Here is a 14,791-nt window from a genome sequence, read left to right on the forward strand (position 1 = left end):
ACTAGTGAGTGACCACCAGACAGTGCAGTTTATTTAATATATCCGTTCTCTGCCTGAAAAAAGCGATACACACAGTGACTCAGTCACATACCATATCTGTGTGCACTGCTCAGGCTCAGCCCAGTGTGCTGCATCATCTATATATATTATATATCTGTCTGACTGCTCAGCTCACACAGCTTATAATTGTGGGGGAGACTGGGGAGCACTGCAGTGCCAGTTATAGGTTATAGCAGGAGCCAGGAGTACATAATATTATATAGTGAGTGACCACCAGACAGTGCAGTTTATTTAATATATCCGTTCTCTGCCTGAAAAAAGCGATACACACAGTGACTCAGTCACATACCATATCTGTGTGCACTGCTCAGGCTCAGCCCAGTGTGCTGCATCATCTATATATATTATATATCTGTCTGACTGCTCAGCTCACACAGCTTATAATTGTGGGGGAGACTGGGGAGCACTGCAGTGCCAGTTATAGGTTATAGCAGGAGCCAGGAGTACATAATATTATATTAAAATTAAACAGTGCACACTTTTGCTGCAGGAGTGCCACTGCCAGTGTGACTGACCAGTGACCTGACCACACTGACCACCAGTATAGTTAGTAGTATACTTATATTGTGATTGCCTGAAAAAGTTAAACACTCGTCGTGTGACTTCACTTGTGTGTTGTTGTTTTTTTTATTCTATAAAAATAAAACTCATTCTGCTGACAGACAGTGTCCAGCAGGTCCGTCATTATATAATATATAATATATACCTGTCCGGCTGCAGTAGTGATATATATATATTTTTTATATCATTTATCATCCAGTCGCAGCAGACACAGTACGGTAGTTCACGGCTGTGGCTACCTTTGTGTCTGCACTCGGCAGGCAGTCCGTCCATAATTGTATACCACCTAACCGTGGTTTTTTTTTCTTCTTTATACATACATACATACTACTACGACATCTCTTTATCAACCAGTCTATATTAGCAGCAGACACAGTACAGTACGGTAGTTCACGGCTGTGGCTACCTCTGTGTCTGCACTCGGCAGGCAGTCCGTCCATAATTGTATACCACCTAACCGTGGTTTTTTTTTCTTTCTTCTTTATACATACATAGTTACATAGACATCTCTTTATCAACCAGTCTATATTAGCAGCAGACACAGTACAGTACGGTAGTTCACGGCTGTGGCTACCTCTGTGTCTGCACTCGGCAGGCAGTCCGTCCATAATTGTATACCACCTAACCGTGGTTTTTTTTTCTTTCTTCTTTATACATACATAGTTACATAGACATCTCTTTATCAACCAGTCTATATTAGCAGCAGACACAGTACAGTACGGTAGTTCACGGCTGTGGCTACCTCTGTGTCTGCACTCGGCAGGCAGTCCATAATTGTATACTAGTATCCATCTCCATTGTTTACCTGAGGTGCCTTTTAGTTGTGCCTATTAAAATATGGAGAACAAAAATGTTGAGGTTCCAAAATTAGGGAAAGATCAAGATCCACTTCCACCTCGTGCTGAAGCTGCTGCCACTAGTCATGGCCGAGACGATGAAATGCCAGCAACGTCGTCTGCCAAGGCCGATGCCCAATGTCATAGTACAGAGCATGTCAAATCCAAAACACCAAATATCAGAAAAAAAAGGACTCCAAAACCTAAAATAAAATTGTTGGAGGAGAAGCGTAAACTTGCCAATATGCCATTTACGACATGGAGTGGCAAGGAACGGCTGAGGCCCTGGCCTATGTTCATGGCTAGTGGTTCAGCTTCACATGAGGATGGAAGCACTCAGCCTCTCGCTAGAAAAATGAAAAGACTCAAGCTGGCAAAAGCAGCACAGCAAAGAACTGTGCATTCTTCGAAATCCCAAATCCACAAGGAGAGTCCAATTGTGTCGGTTGCGATGCCTGACCTTCCCAACACTGGACGTGAAGAGCATGCGCCTTCCACCATTTGCACGCCCCCTGCAAGTGCTGGAAGGAGCACCCGCAGTCCAGTTCCTGATAGTCAGATTGAAGATGTCAGTGTTGAAGTACACCAGGATGAGGAGGATATGGGTGTTGCTGGCGCTGGGGAGGAAATTGACCAGGAGGATTCTGATGGTGAGGTGGTTTGTTTAAGTCAGGCACCCGGGGAGACACCTGTTGTCCGTGGGAGGAATATGGCCGTTGACATGCCAGGTGAAAATACCAAAAAAATCAGCTCTTCGGTGTGGAGGTATTTCACCAGAAATGCGGACAACAGGTGTCAAGCCGTGTGTTCCCTTTGTCAAGCTGTAATAAGTAGGGGTAAGGACGTTAACCACCTCGGAACATCCTCCCTTATACGTCACCTGCAGCGCATTCATAATAAGTCAGTGACAAGTTCAAAAACTTTGGGTGACAGCGGAAGCAGTCCACTGACCAGTAAATCCCTTCCTCTTGTAACCAAGCTCACGCAAACCACCCCACCAACTCCCTCAGTGTCAATTTCCTCCTTCCCCAGGAATGCCAATAGTCCTGCAGGCCATGTCACTGGCAATTCTGACGATTCCTCTCCTGCCTGGGATTCCTCCGATGCATCCTTGCGTGTAACGCCTACTGCTGCTGGCGCTGCTGTTGTTGCTGCTGGGAGTCGATGGTCATCCCAGAGGGGAAGTCGTAAGCCCACTTGTACTACTTCCAGTAAGCAATTGACTGTTCAACAGTCCTTTGCGAGGAAGATGAAATATCACAGCAGTCATCCTGCTGCAAAGCGGATAACTGAGGCCTTGACAACTATGTTGGTGTTAGACGTGCGTCCGGTATCCGCCGTTAGTTCACAGGGAACTAGACAATTTATTGAGGCAGTGTGCCCCCGTTACCAAATACCATCTAGGTTCCACTTCTCTAGGCAGGCGATACCGAGAATGTACACGGACGTCAGAAAAAGACTCACCAGTGTCCTAAAAAATGCAGTTGTACCCAATGTCCACTTAACCACGGACATGTGGACAAGTGGAGCAGGGCAGGGTCAGGACTATATGACTGTGACAGCCCACTGGGTAGATGTATGGACTCCCGCCGCAAGAACAGCAGCGGCGGCACCAGTAGCAGCATCTCGCAAACGCCAACTCTTTCCTAGGCAGGCTACGCTTTGTATCACCGCTTTCCAGAATACGCACACAGCTGAAAACCTCTTACGGCAACTGAGGAAGATCATCGCGGAATGGCTTACCCCAATTGGACTCTCCTGTGGATTTGTGGCATCGGACAACGCCAGCAATATTGTGTGTGCATTAAATATGGGCAAATTCCAGCACGTCCCATGTTTTGCACATACCTTGAATTTGGTGGTGCAGAATTTTTTAAAAAACGACAGGGGCGTGCAAGAGATGCTGTCGGTGGCCAGAAGAATTGCGGGACACTTTCGGCGTACAGGCACCACGTACAGAAGACTGGAGCACCACCAAAAACTACTGAACCTGCCCTGCCATCATCTGAAGCAAGAAGTGGTAACGAGGTGGAATTCAACCCTCTATATGCTTCAGAGGTTGGAGGAGCAGCAAAAGGCCATTCAAGCCTATACAATTGAGCACGATATAGTAGGTGGAATGCACCTGTCTCAAGCGCAGTGGAGAATGATTTCAACGTTGTGCAAGGTTCTGATGCCCTTTGAACTTGCCACACGTGAAGTCAGTTCAGACACTGCCAGCCTGAGTCAGGTCATTCCCCTCATCAGGCTTTTGCAGAAGAAGCTGGAGACATTGAAGGAGGAGCTAACACGGAGCGATTCCGCTAGGCATGTGGGACTTGTGGATGGAGCCCTTAATTCACTTAACAAGGATTCACGGGTGGTCAATCTGTTGAAATCAGAGCACTACATTTTGGCCACCGTGCTCGATCCTAGATTTAAAGCCTACCTTGGATCTCTCTTTCCGGCAGACACAAGTCTGCTGGGGTTGAAAGACCTGCTGGTGACAAAATTGTCAAGTCAAGCGGAACGCGACCTGTCAACATCTCCTCCTTCACATTCTCCCGCAACTGGGGGTGCGAGGAAAAGGCTCAGAATTCCGAGCCCACCCGCTGGCGGTGATGCAGGGCAGTCTGGAGCGACTGCTGATGCTGACATCTGGTCCGGACTGAAGGACCTGACAACGATTACGGACATGTCGTCTACTGTCACTGCATATGATTCTCTCAACATTGATAGAATGGTGGAGGATTATATGAGTGACCGCATCCAAGTAGGCACGTCACACAGTCCGTACTTATACTGGCAGGAAAAAGAGGCAATTTGGAGGCCCTTGCACAAACTGACTTTATTCTACCTAAGTTGCCCTCCCACAAGTGTGTACTCCGAAAGAGTGTTTAGTGCCGCCGCTCACCTTGTCAGCAATCGGCGTACGAGGTTACATCCAGAAAATGTGGAGAAGATGATGTTCATTAAAATGAATTATAATCAATTCCTCCGCGGAGACATTGACCAGCAGCAATTGCCTCCACAAAGTACACAGGGAGCTGAGATGGTGGATTCCAGTGGGGACGAATTGATAATCTGTGAGGAGGGGGATGTACACGGTGATATATCGGAGGGTGATGATGAGGTGGACATCTTGCCTCTGTAGAGCCAGTTTGTGCAAGGAGAGATTAATTGCTTCTTTTTTGGGGGGGGTCCAAACCAACCCGTCATATCAGTCACAGTCGTGTGGCAGACCCTGTCACTGAAATGATGGGTTGGTTAAAGTGTGCATGTCCTGTTTTGTTTATACAACATAAGGGTGGGTGGGAGGGCCCAAGGACAATTCCATCTTGCACCTCTTTTTTCTTTTCTTTTTCTTTGCATCATGTGCTGATTGGGGAGGGTTTTTTGGAAGGGACATCCTGCGTGACACTGCAGTGCCACTCCTAAATGGGCCCGGTGTTTGTGTCGGCCACTAGGGTCGCTAATCTTACTCACACAGTCAGCTACCTCATTGCGCCTCTTTTTTTCTTTGCGTCATGTGCTGTTTGGGGAGGGTTTTTTGGAAGGGACATCCTGCGTGACACTGCAGTGCCACTCCTAGATGGGCCCGGTGTTTGTGTCGGCCACTAGGGTCGCTAATCTTACTCACACAGCTACCTCATTGCGCCTCTTTTTTTCTTTGCGTCATGTGCTGTTTGGGGAGGGTTTTTTGGAAGGGACATCCTGCGTGACACTGCAGTGCCACTCCTAGATGGGCCCGGTGTTTGTGTCGGCCACTAGGGTCGCTAATCTTACTCACACAGCTACCTCATTGCGCCTCTTTTTTTCTTTGCGTCATGTGCTGTTTGGGGAGGGTTTTTTGGAAGGGCCATCCTGCGTGACACTGCAGTGCCACTCCTAGATGGGCCCGGTGTTTGTGTCGGCCACTAGGGTCGCTAATCTTACTCACACAGCTACCTCATTGCGCCTCTTTTTTTCTTTGCGTCATGTGCTGTTTGGGGAGGGTTTTTTGGAAGGGACATCCTGCGTGACACTGCAGTGCCACTCCTAGATGGGCCCGGTGTTTGTGTCGGCCACTAGGGTCGCTTATCTTACTCACACAGCGACCTCGGTGCAAATTTTAGGACTAAAAATAATATTGTGAGGTGTGAGGTATTCAGAATAGACTGAAAATGAGTGTAAATTATGGTTTTTGAGGTTAATAATACTTTGGGATCAAAATGACCCCCAAATTCTATGATTTAAGCTGTTTTTTAGTGTTTTTGGAAAAAAACACCCGAATCCAAAACACACCCGAATCCGACAAAAAAAATTCGGTGAGGTTTTGCCAAAACGCGTTCGAACCAAAAACACGGCCGCGGAACCGAACCCAAAACCAAAACACAAAACCCGAAAAATTTCAGGCGCTCATCTCTATTCGCAATTCTGCTAATCTTTCGTTCGCAATTCTGCAAAGCTAAGATTCACTCCCAGAGGGCGGATGCTTAGCGTGTGCAATGCTGCTAAAAGCAGCTAGCGAGCGAACAACTCAGAATGAGGGCCTAAATCCCTTTACATTTTCCATGCCCCACTTCAAAATTCCCATTTTGACCACTGGGCATGGTGGTGTAAAAATATGCTTTGGGCCGTCATTCCTCCCTGCAACCATAAGAAGGATTCAATCCAGCTTTGCTTCCAATGCGGCAAAATAAATGAATGATGGTTAAAAAAAAAAAAACCTTTTGAAAGCTGAGAATTGACCAGGGATGAAATCTCCTATCTCTGCTCCTCAGACTGATTCTCACTCGGAGTTGTATTGGTTGGTGAGAGACTTACAGCAGCGATTGCTGCTGTACAGCTAATCCTCACTCTGCTCAGGATGCTAATCCTTACATGTGTAGCTCTAGTGTGTGTGTGCAGTGGGGGGGATCAATCAAGCTTTGCCAAAGATCGCTCTTATCTCGCCTGCTAAATCTTTCAGCTGGATTTCCATACAGAGCCGAGTCACAGGCTCTAGAGCGCATTGTGCGCGGCACACCGGCTACGAAGGGCGCAGTTACAACACACCGAAGCAGCAAGCTTTTTTTTCTTTTTCTTTTTTTTTTTTAAATACCTTTAAAATATGCCAGAGAAACTGATCATAGAATTTAGCACATCTACGATCAGGTCTGAATCACCCCCTATGACCGGCATTTACACCTATCTCGTGCTAGGGGGGTCATTCCGACCTGATCTCACGCTAACTACTTTTTGCAGCGCTGTGATCAGATAGTCGCCGCCTATGGGGGAGTGTATTTTCGCTTTGCAAGTGTGCGAACGCATGTGCAGCCGAGCGGTACAAAAAAGTTTTGTGCAGTTTCTGAGTTGCCCAGGACTTAGCTGCTGCGATCACTTCAGCCTGTCTGGTCCCGGAATTGATGTCAGACACCCGCCCTGCAAACGCTTTTACACACCCGCATTTTTCCAACCACTCCCAGAAAACAGTCAGTTGACACCCACAAACGCCTTCCTCCTGTCAATCTTCTTGCAATCGGCTGTGCGAATGGATTCTTCATTAAATCCATCACCCAGCAACGATCCGTTTTGTACCTGTACGACGCGCCTGCGCATTGCGGGGCATACGCATGCGCAGTTTTGCCAAGTTTTGACCTGATCGCAGCACTTCAAAAAATAGCGTGCAATCAGGTCGAAATGACCCCCTAGGTGCAGGAGATCCGTGCGAATATACCTTTCTGAAAACGCACCTATTATTGCAGGTAAGTATGGCGGGCCGAGGCTGCAGGATTTCTGGTGGTGCAATATTTCACATCTATAGATTGCAGGAGTTGGTATAGAATTGCCAGCAGCTCCGGGGCATCTGTAAAACGTTTTTCCCTTCTTGCGAGGATGGCGGCCCAGGAGAGAAGACATATGGGCCCTCATTCCGAGTTGTTCGCTCGTTATTTTCCTTCGCATCGGTGCGATTTTCCGTTAACTGCGCATGCGCAATGTTCGCACTGCGGCTGCGCCAAGTAAATTTGCTAAGAAGTTTGGTATTTTACTCACGGCATTACGAGGTTTTTTCTTCATTCTGCTGATCGTAGTGTGATTGACAGGAAGTGGGTGTTTCTGGGCGGAAACTGGCCGTTTTATGGGAGTGTGTGAAAAAACGCTGCCGTTTCTGGGAAAAACGCGGGAGTGGCTGGAGAAACGGAGGAGTGTCTGGGCGAACGCTGGGTGTGTTTATGACGTCAAACCAGGAGCGACAAGCACTGAACTGATCGCACTGGAAGATTAAGTCTCGAGCTACTCAGAAACTGCAAAGAAAAATCTTTACACTATATTGCGAATACTTCGTTCGCAATTCTGCTAAGCTAAGATTCACTCCCAGAGGGCGGCGGTTTAGCGTGTGCACTGCTGCGAAAAGCGGCTAGCGAGCGAACAACTCGGAATGAGGGCCATGATCAGAATCTATATCAGGACTTTATTGATGACAAGACCATAATGTAGGAAGTTAACTCAGGGAAGCTCATTTGCATGTTACACTGTTATGTAATATCTAAGTTGTTATTTTGTCCTTTTCACTGAGAAATGTGAAAGAATAACACAATTTCATATTACTTCTGTTTGAACAAATCAGTTTACCAGCTGCAATCTAGGAGAAAATCAGCTATTAATAGAAGTAAAAGTAATTTGGAAGACAGGAGTAGTCCTAAAAGTAATGACAGCCGAGACAACTGTGTAAAACATGTTTCTCATCCATCGAGTGAAGGCTGCTGTATACTGGTGGACACTCTAACTTATTGGGATTGAAATGTCGGCGGTTGGGTTGTCAGCGGTCAGAATACTGACTGCGGCATCCCAATGATCAGGATCCCAACAGGGGAAGGTATACCCCCCCTTCTAGCAGCCTAAGCCTAATCCTTGCCGAGTCGCTAGCTAGTGTGGCCACTATATAGCCTCATCCCTCATACCCTGTGTGTCTCTCCAGTCCCATCCCTCAATGTTCTCTGCACCCTCATGCCCCCTTCTGTGTTTCTCTCTAGCATTGTGCCTCCCTGTGTCTCCCCAACCTCATTCCTCCCCATGTGTCTCCAGCATCATGCCCCCTGTGTCTCTCCAGCCTCATGCAGCCCATGTGTGTCTCCAGTCTCCACACACTCACTGTGCCTCTCCAGCCTTTTGCCACTCCTGTGTTTCTCCAACCTCATGCGCCCCCTGTGCCTCCCCAGCCTCATGCCACCCCTGTGCCTCCCCAGCCTCATGCCACCCCTGTGTCTCTGAAGCTCCAACTCTTTCTCTCTGTGTCACCCCCTTATCTCACTCTCTTTGATCTCTGTCTCCTCTCCTCCACTGGACAGCGGGAAGTGTTTTTTGGTGGGGCCATGGTGGTGGTAGAGGGGTGTTGCAGTTGGTGGGCAGGGGTTGGGGTGTGTGGAAGGATGCCAGCACCAGGGTGAAGGAGGGACACTGACAGTGTGCTAAATACCAGATCTGGGAAGAGACTACCAGATTTTGCTGCTTGACAGGACATCCTTCCTTTTGAGTATGGCCTCAAACAACTAAAAAAAGGTTTGTTAGGAAATGTGGGAAGCAGTGGCGGATTTTGCCTATGGTCTGCAGGACTGCACACCCCCAGGTAAAATCCGCCACTTCAGCACAGAGTCTGTGAAGCCAGACGCAGTACGTGAGACTGCACTGGCTTCACTGAGACTGGCAGTGACTTCCTATTGGAATTCCTACTTGCTAGTCACAAATACTACAGGCAGTCCCATTGGGAGGTGTTTCCTCCCTCCAGGACTGCCAGACTGGGCTGCGATTAGCAGAGACCTGGCTTCCTGTAGAAAGCCACTCTCTGCCTTTCGGGCAGCACTAGCCAGCTTCTATGGACTGCAGCCGATGCAGTCCTTAGAAGCCAGGGGTTTGAGCATGGGCAGTACTGTCACCGCTACTGCGCATGCGCCGGTCCCGGCATCTGTGAACTACATTATACAGATGCCGGGACCCAGCCGGTTGTGGGGACAAGGGAGGAGGGACCCAGCGTGCTTCCCTTGACCACCGGCAGCCCCCCTCCTCCACTGAGGTAGCAGCCGCCGCTGGTGGGAAGCATGAATATCAGACACACTGATCCAATAACACTTCTCAGTAACAAAACCTGGACCAGACAAGACACAGCCTGGCCCCATAGCAACGTTTCGTAGGGGCCCCTGCCCCCTAATTTACTGTAGTGCTCCAGTTTATTTTATGAACCATAATGGTGCCCTAGCTTACATTATGTCACATTGTAGGGCTGCCAGTACACATTATACATATACAGTACCTCCAATTCAGATTATGTCACACTATAGTCATACCTCCCAACTGTCCCTAATCCAGCGGGACAATCCTGCTATTCAGACACGGTCTCGCTGGCCCCAGTAGCGGCTCTTGCCATGGGCAAGCAGGCTTTTTGCCCAAGGGTGCCGCCGTCCCGAGGGCGCCGGCAACTCCTGATCCCCGCTACTCCTGATCCCCGCTCCCCGGCTGCAGCGGGCGCCGTGGGCTGTGTGGGCGCCCACTGCAGCCTGCTCCAGTGACAGACGCTAGAGGTCATAATTGACCTCTAGTGTTTGTGCAGCGCTGCTATGGGGTCTCTCCCATAGAGAGGAGCCGGCGGCCAGAGACGGAGGGCAGCACAGCAGCGGTCCGGAAGCAGGAGTGGGACTGGTAAGTATTGTTTTTTACAGTTTGTAAAAAAATTTTGGGGTGTTTGCAAGAGGCGCTACTACGGGGGCACAGCTACAGGGGTCGCAACTACTGAGGGCACTACTACAGGGGGCACAGATACTTTGGCAAATCAACTGGGGGCACAGCTACAAAGGGCACAGCTACAGGGGGCACAACTACTGGGGGCACTGCTACAGGTGGCAAAGATACTGGGGGCAAAGCTAAGGGGCACTGCTACAGGGGGCACAGCTACTGGGGTCACAGCTACAGGGTGCACAGCTGCTGGGGGCACAGCTACTGGCGGCAAATCTACTGGGGGCACAGCTAGGGGGCACTGTTACAGGGGGACAGCTACTGGGGGCAAATCTACTGGAGGCACAGCTGCTGGGGGCACAGCTACTGGGGGCAAATCTATTAGGGGCTCAGCTAGGGGGCACTGCTACAGGGGGCACAGCTACAGGGGGCACTGCTACAGGGGGCACAGCTACAGGGGCAAATCTACTGGGTGCACAGCTACAGGGGGCACAGCTGCTGGGGGCACAGCCACTGGGGGCACTGCTACAGGGGGCACAGCTACTTGGGGCAAATTTACTGGGGGCACAGCTACAGGGTGCACAGCTGCTGGGGGCATAGCTACTGGAGGCAAATTTACCGGGGGAAAATCTACTGTGGGCACAGCTAGGGGGCACTGCTACAGGGGGGCACAGCTACAGGGGCACAGCTACTGGGGACACAGCTACAGGGTGCACAGCTACAGGGGGCACAGCTAGGGGGCACTGCTACAGGGGGGCACAGCTACAGGGTGCACAGCTACTGGGGACACAGCTACAGGGTGCACAGCTACAGGGGGCACAGCTACTGGGGGCACAGCTGCTAGGGGTACAGCTACTGGGGGCACAACTACAGGGGAGCACAAGTACATGGGGTTAACTGTGGCCATGCCCCTTCCCTATGAAGAAGAACGACCCTATTTTTGGGCGCCCACCTTTGGTGAGCACCAACTCTGTTTTACCTTGGGGGGGGCGCCACAGGAAACTTTTGTCCTGGGTGCCACAAGGTCTAGAACCGGCCCTGGCTGCCCCTCCCGCAGACAGCAGTGTCTCGCGGGTGGGCAGTTGGGAAATCCTTTGATCACCCGCTTTTCTGTAAAGCAGCGAGTGATCTCTCAATAGATGCCGTGCACATGCGCAAGGCATCTATTCGGTGGTTGGAGGTGAGCAGGGGCTGACCAGTTGCTCAGGGCGCGCTGGGCACGTCCCCAACATGCCGGATAATGGGTTAGTATTGCAAGGCCACACCCACTCGGGTGAGGCCACACCCACTTCACACGAGGTCACACCCCTTTTCCAGTCAAATGCGGCTATCCAGCACAAGCGTCCCAACCCCCTCAACCAAGAAGTTGGTAGGTATGCTATAGTGCTTCCAGTTCATATTGTGTCACATTACAGTGCCCCAGTTCATAGTATGCCATATTGCCTATGGTAGCTACACCCTCGACTGTGGTCCTGACTCAGGCAGAGCTTTCTGAGCTTAATCACTCTTGTATGGCAGGGAGCGGTGGATCGCCGGAGCCGTCTTATATCTTACGTTTATTTCAATTTATGCATAACGGCAACAATTGTACAGCAGCGACCAGTGACATATATACAGCAGCAACCAGTGACATATATACAGCAGCGACCAGTGACATATATACAGCAGCGACCAGTGACATATATACAGCTGCAAGTTACTGGCATTATCCCTACCCGCTAGCATCATTTCCTCTACTACTTTATCATTTCCTGATACCTGTTACTACAAAAACTGTCCAGCAATCCAATTTGTGTCATCTATTCCAAAGTTCTACTCAAGCGTGTCTCACCCCACAGAATTGCTCAGGCCTCGATACCGCATTATCGGTGTAAGACAAAATGGCTCCTTCGTCCGTAGCTGCAAGGCGTGGCTCATGCTAAACGGCAGAAGAGAAATATGGTAACTGCCTGACTATAACTGCACTCCATTAATAACAATATTCCACAGGATATTATCACATTATTAATGCTAGTCTTGCGCTGTAACGCTATGTCCTGCTGGATGCAATAAGTGGCTACACCATCCCATTCTATTCTGCGTCTCTGGGCGCCGACAATCAGGGTGTGTGTGCAGACGGAACTGCGTATGGCATCGTCACACGAGCAACATAGAATCAGAACTCTTCGTGGAACAAATGTTAGCGAACTATGGGGGTCATTCCGAATTGATCGTAGCTGTGCTGAATTTAGCACAGCTACGATCGTAAACTCAACATATGGAGGGACGCCCAGCACAGGGCTAGTCCGCCCCGCATATCACTGCCGATGACCCCCGCACAAATACAAAAGCCTTTGTATCTGTGGAGTAACTCCCGGCCAGCGCAGCTCCTGCAGCTGGCCGGGAGTTATCTGTCGTTGCCGCTGGCCGCAGCGGCCACGTGAGACGTCATGCAGCTGCCACGCCCCCCAGCGGTCCGGCCACGTCTGCATTGGCCGGACCGCGCCTGCTAAATGGCGGCTTAACACCACCGTTCAGCCCCCTCCAGCCCAGCGACCGCCTCTGTCTCAGAGGCGATCGCTGGGCACCGACGACTGCCATGCGCCGGCGCACTGCGGCGCCGGTGCATGCGCAGTTCTGACCCGATAGCTGCGCTGCGACAAACTGCAGCGAGCGATCGGGTCAAAATGACCCCCTATATTGCAATAAAAATTAAGGCTCTTCCAGGCCGACTGCGGGCAACCAACCAGGGAGCTCTCTGGAATTCATTGATAAATTCGGAATCGCAGGTATTGCAGTGCAAGTGCGAGATTACAACCAGGTCACTGGGATGTTGCAGCAATAAATCCTGGAGCTTTCACCCACAATACTCCTCAGTCTGCCTGTCAGCATGCACTGCAGCATCTACGTGTGTCCCTGGCATTAATCCTGAGCTGCCAGGGTGTTTAAATTAAAGAATAATAGAGGAGCAGAGGCATACGCTGGCGATGATGGGGAACGTGTTTGTCTGTTAAGAAGCAATTTCAGTGAAAATTAACTCAATTTCATGTGAAATAGCAAAAGCTTTGCCATAAGCTGTCAGATCCCCAGGGCCAGCAAAATTACTTCATCAGACTTGACTCGCTTAAATTAACCAAGAAAGCATCCCCGGTTACTGGCAACGGAGCCGAGTGGTGCTGGGATTTATCAGCTCCTTCCGTTGTACAGAGGGACTTTAATGTCAGCGGGTGGACTAGAGTGCAAGCCGGGTGTGTCACTTCAAAGGAACAGAGGGGCAGATGTATTAAGCCTGGAGTAGTGATAAAGCGGTGATAAGCGCACGGTGATAACGCACCAGCCAATCAGCTCCAATATGTAAATTGACGGTTAGGAGCTGACTGGCTGGTGCGTTATCACCTTGCACTTATCGCTGGTTAGGCTTAAAACATCTGCCCCAGAGTTATATAGGCACACGCTCTAAACACAAACAGCCCAGTGGTGTTGGTTTATTGATAGATAGCAGGCACAGCCGTACTCACTGTTACATGTGTAATATCCCTATACATTTTTTTTTTTTTTTTACTTTAGCAGCTTAGGCAACCCCTGGTATATTTGTTCCCCCATATAGCCAGAGCATCCCCACAGCCCACACAGTACAAGGGTTGAACTTTTAGTGACCCCATAAGCTCCTCACAGGGCGTTTTGGTGCCACTGCTTCCTGGGTTGTCACCCTCTGATCCGCAACAGCAGAACCCAGGAAATTGACCCCCTAACTGATTGGGTGCTCTGGGTCGCAGTGCAGAGAGGCCTGGGGGAGGGCTGTTGCTGGGGCCGAGGAGCCAGTGGCCACCAAGGACAGGGGTGGGCCAGAGGACCTGGACTTATTTAAGGATGCGCCGCAGCGCGAAAGAGAGCCCTTGGAGGAATGTGAGAAAGAGTACCTGGGGTGCCCAGCATGCAGTCTCCGGAGCACAGCGATGGGGAGGTGGATGCCCAGTAGCTGGGAGGACCACAGCTGGTGATGCAGTGCGGAGGACCCCACAGCACCAATGTCAGAGGAGAGTTGCCTATGTCACTGCCAGCTGGAACAGAATGCCAGGAAGTGCCGCAGCTGTCAGGAGACTGGAGCATTGAGCCGGAGAGACCGCAGCCCATCCAGTGAGGTCGTGGATGACCTCCATCCCATGGATCCCGAGGAGCGACAGCGAGCAGCCTGTGATGAGCGGGCAGGAACCGTAGAGGATGACCCCAGAGAGAAGACCCCGAAAAGGACCCCAGGCGGTCGAGGACAGGAGAACCACAATGGGAAGACTCCCGTGATTGGCGGAGGGAGAACAGGCCCTGTGGAGGACACCCCTGGTACTTCATTGGCAGAAGAGCCCGGAAGGACCCCGGGAGAGTCACTGAGGACAACGCAGCCAGAGACCTGGTTAGGACCCGTAGAGGAACCCCTTGATGGCGCCCTGAGCCCGAGGACGTCTGTGCAAGGGTGCACCCCCGGTGCTGTGCTTTGCATCCCGAATGGCGCCGAAGACAAGGAGCCGGTCCAATGTGGCAGAAGCACCGCAACAAGGGTGAGACCAGCTTTAAGCCCTTCCGCTGCAGAACTCTGCATATTGGGGACAGCATTAAAGGCTCCCCATGCGTCCAAGTGCCCCTGCATATGCCTTAACAAGGGGGTAAGCTCCCCTTAAGTTCGGTGACCCGCA

General features: G+C 50.5%; 1 long non-coding RNA gene across 1 annotated transcript in view; it reads right to left on the reverse strand.

The window, feature by feature from the left end:
* LOC134957129 (uncharacterized) overlaps positions 1 to 14,791 on the reverse strand; it is a 243,094-nt gene that overhangs the window by 195,998 nt on the left and 32,305 nt on the right. Inside the window, exon 2 of the long non-coding RNA XR_010186484.1 lies at positions 11,956 to 12,042. This is a non-coding gene — a long non-coding RNA (uncharacterized LOC134957129). The remainder of the gene's footprint in view (positions 1 to 11,955; positions 12,043 to 14,791) is intronic.

This window comes from Pseudophryne corroboree, chromosome 9, assembly GCF_028390025.1.
Source record: "Pseudophryne corroboree isolate aPseCor3 chromosome 9, aPseCor3.hap2, whole genome shotgun sequence".
NCBI lineage: Eukaryota > Metazoa > Chordata > Amphibia > Anura > Myobatrachidae > Pseudophryne > Pseudophryne corroboree.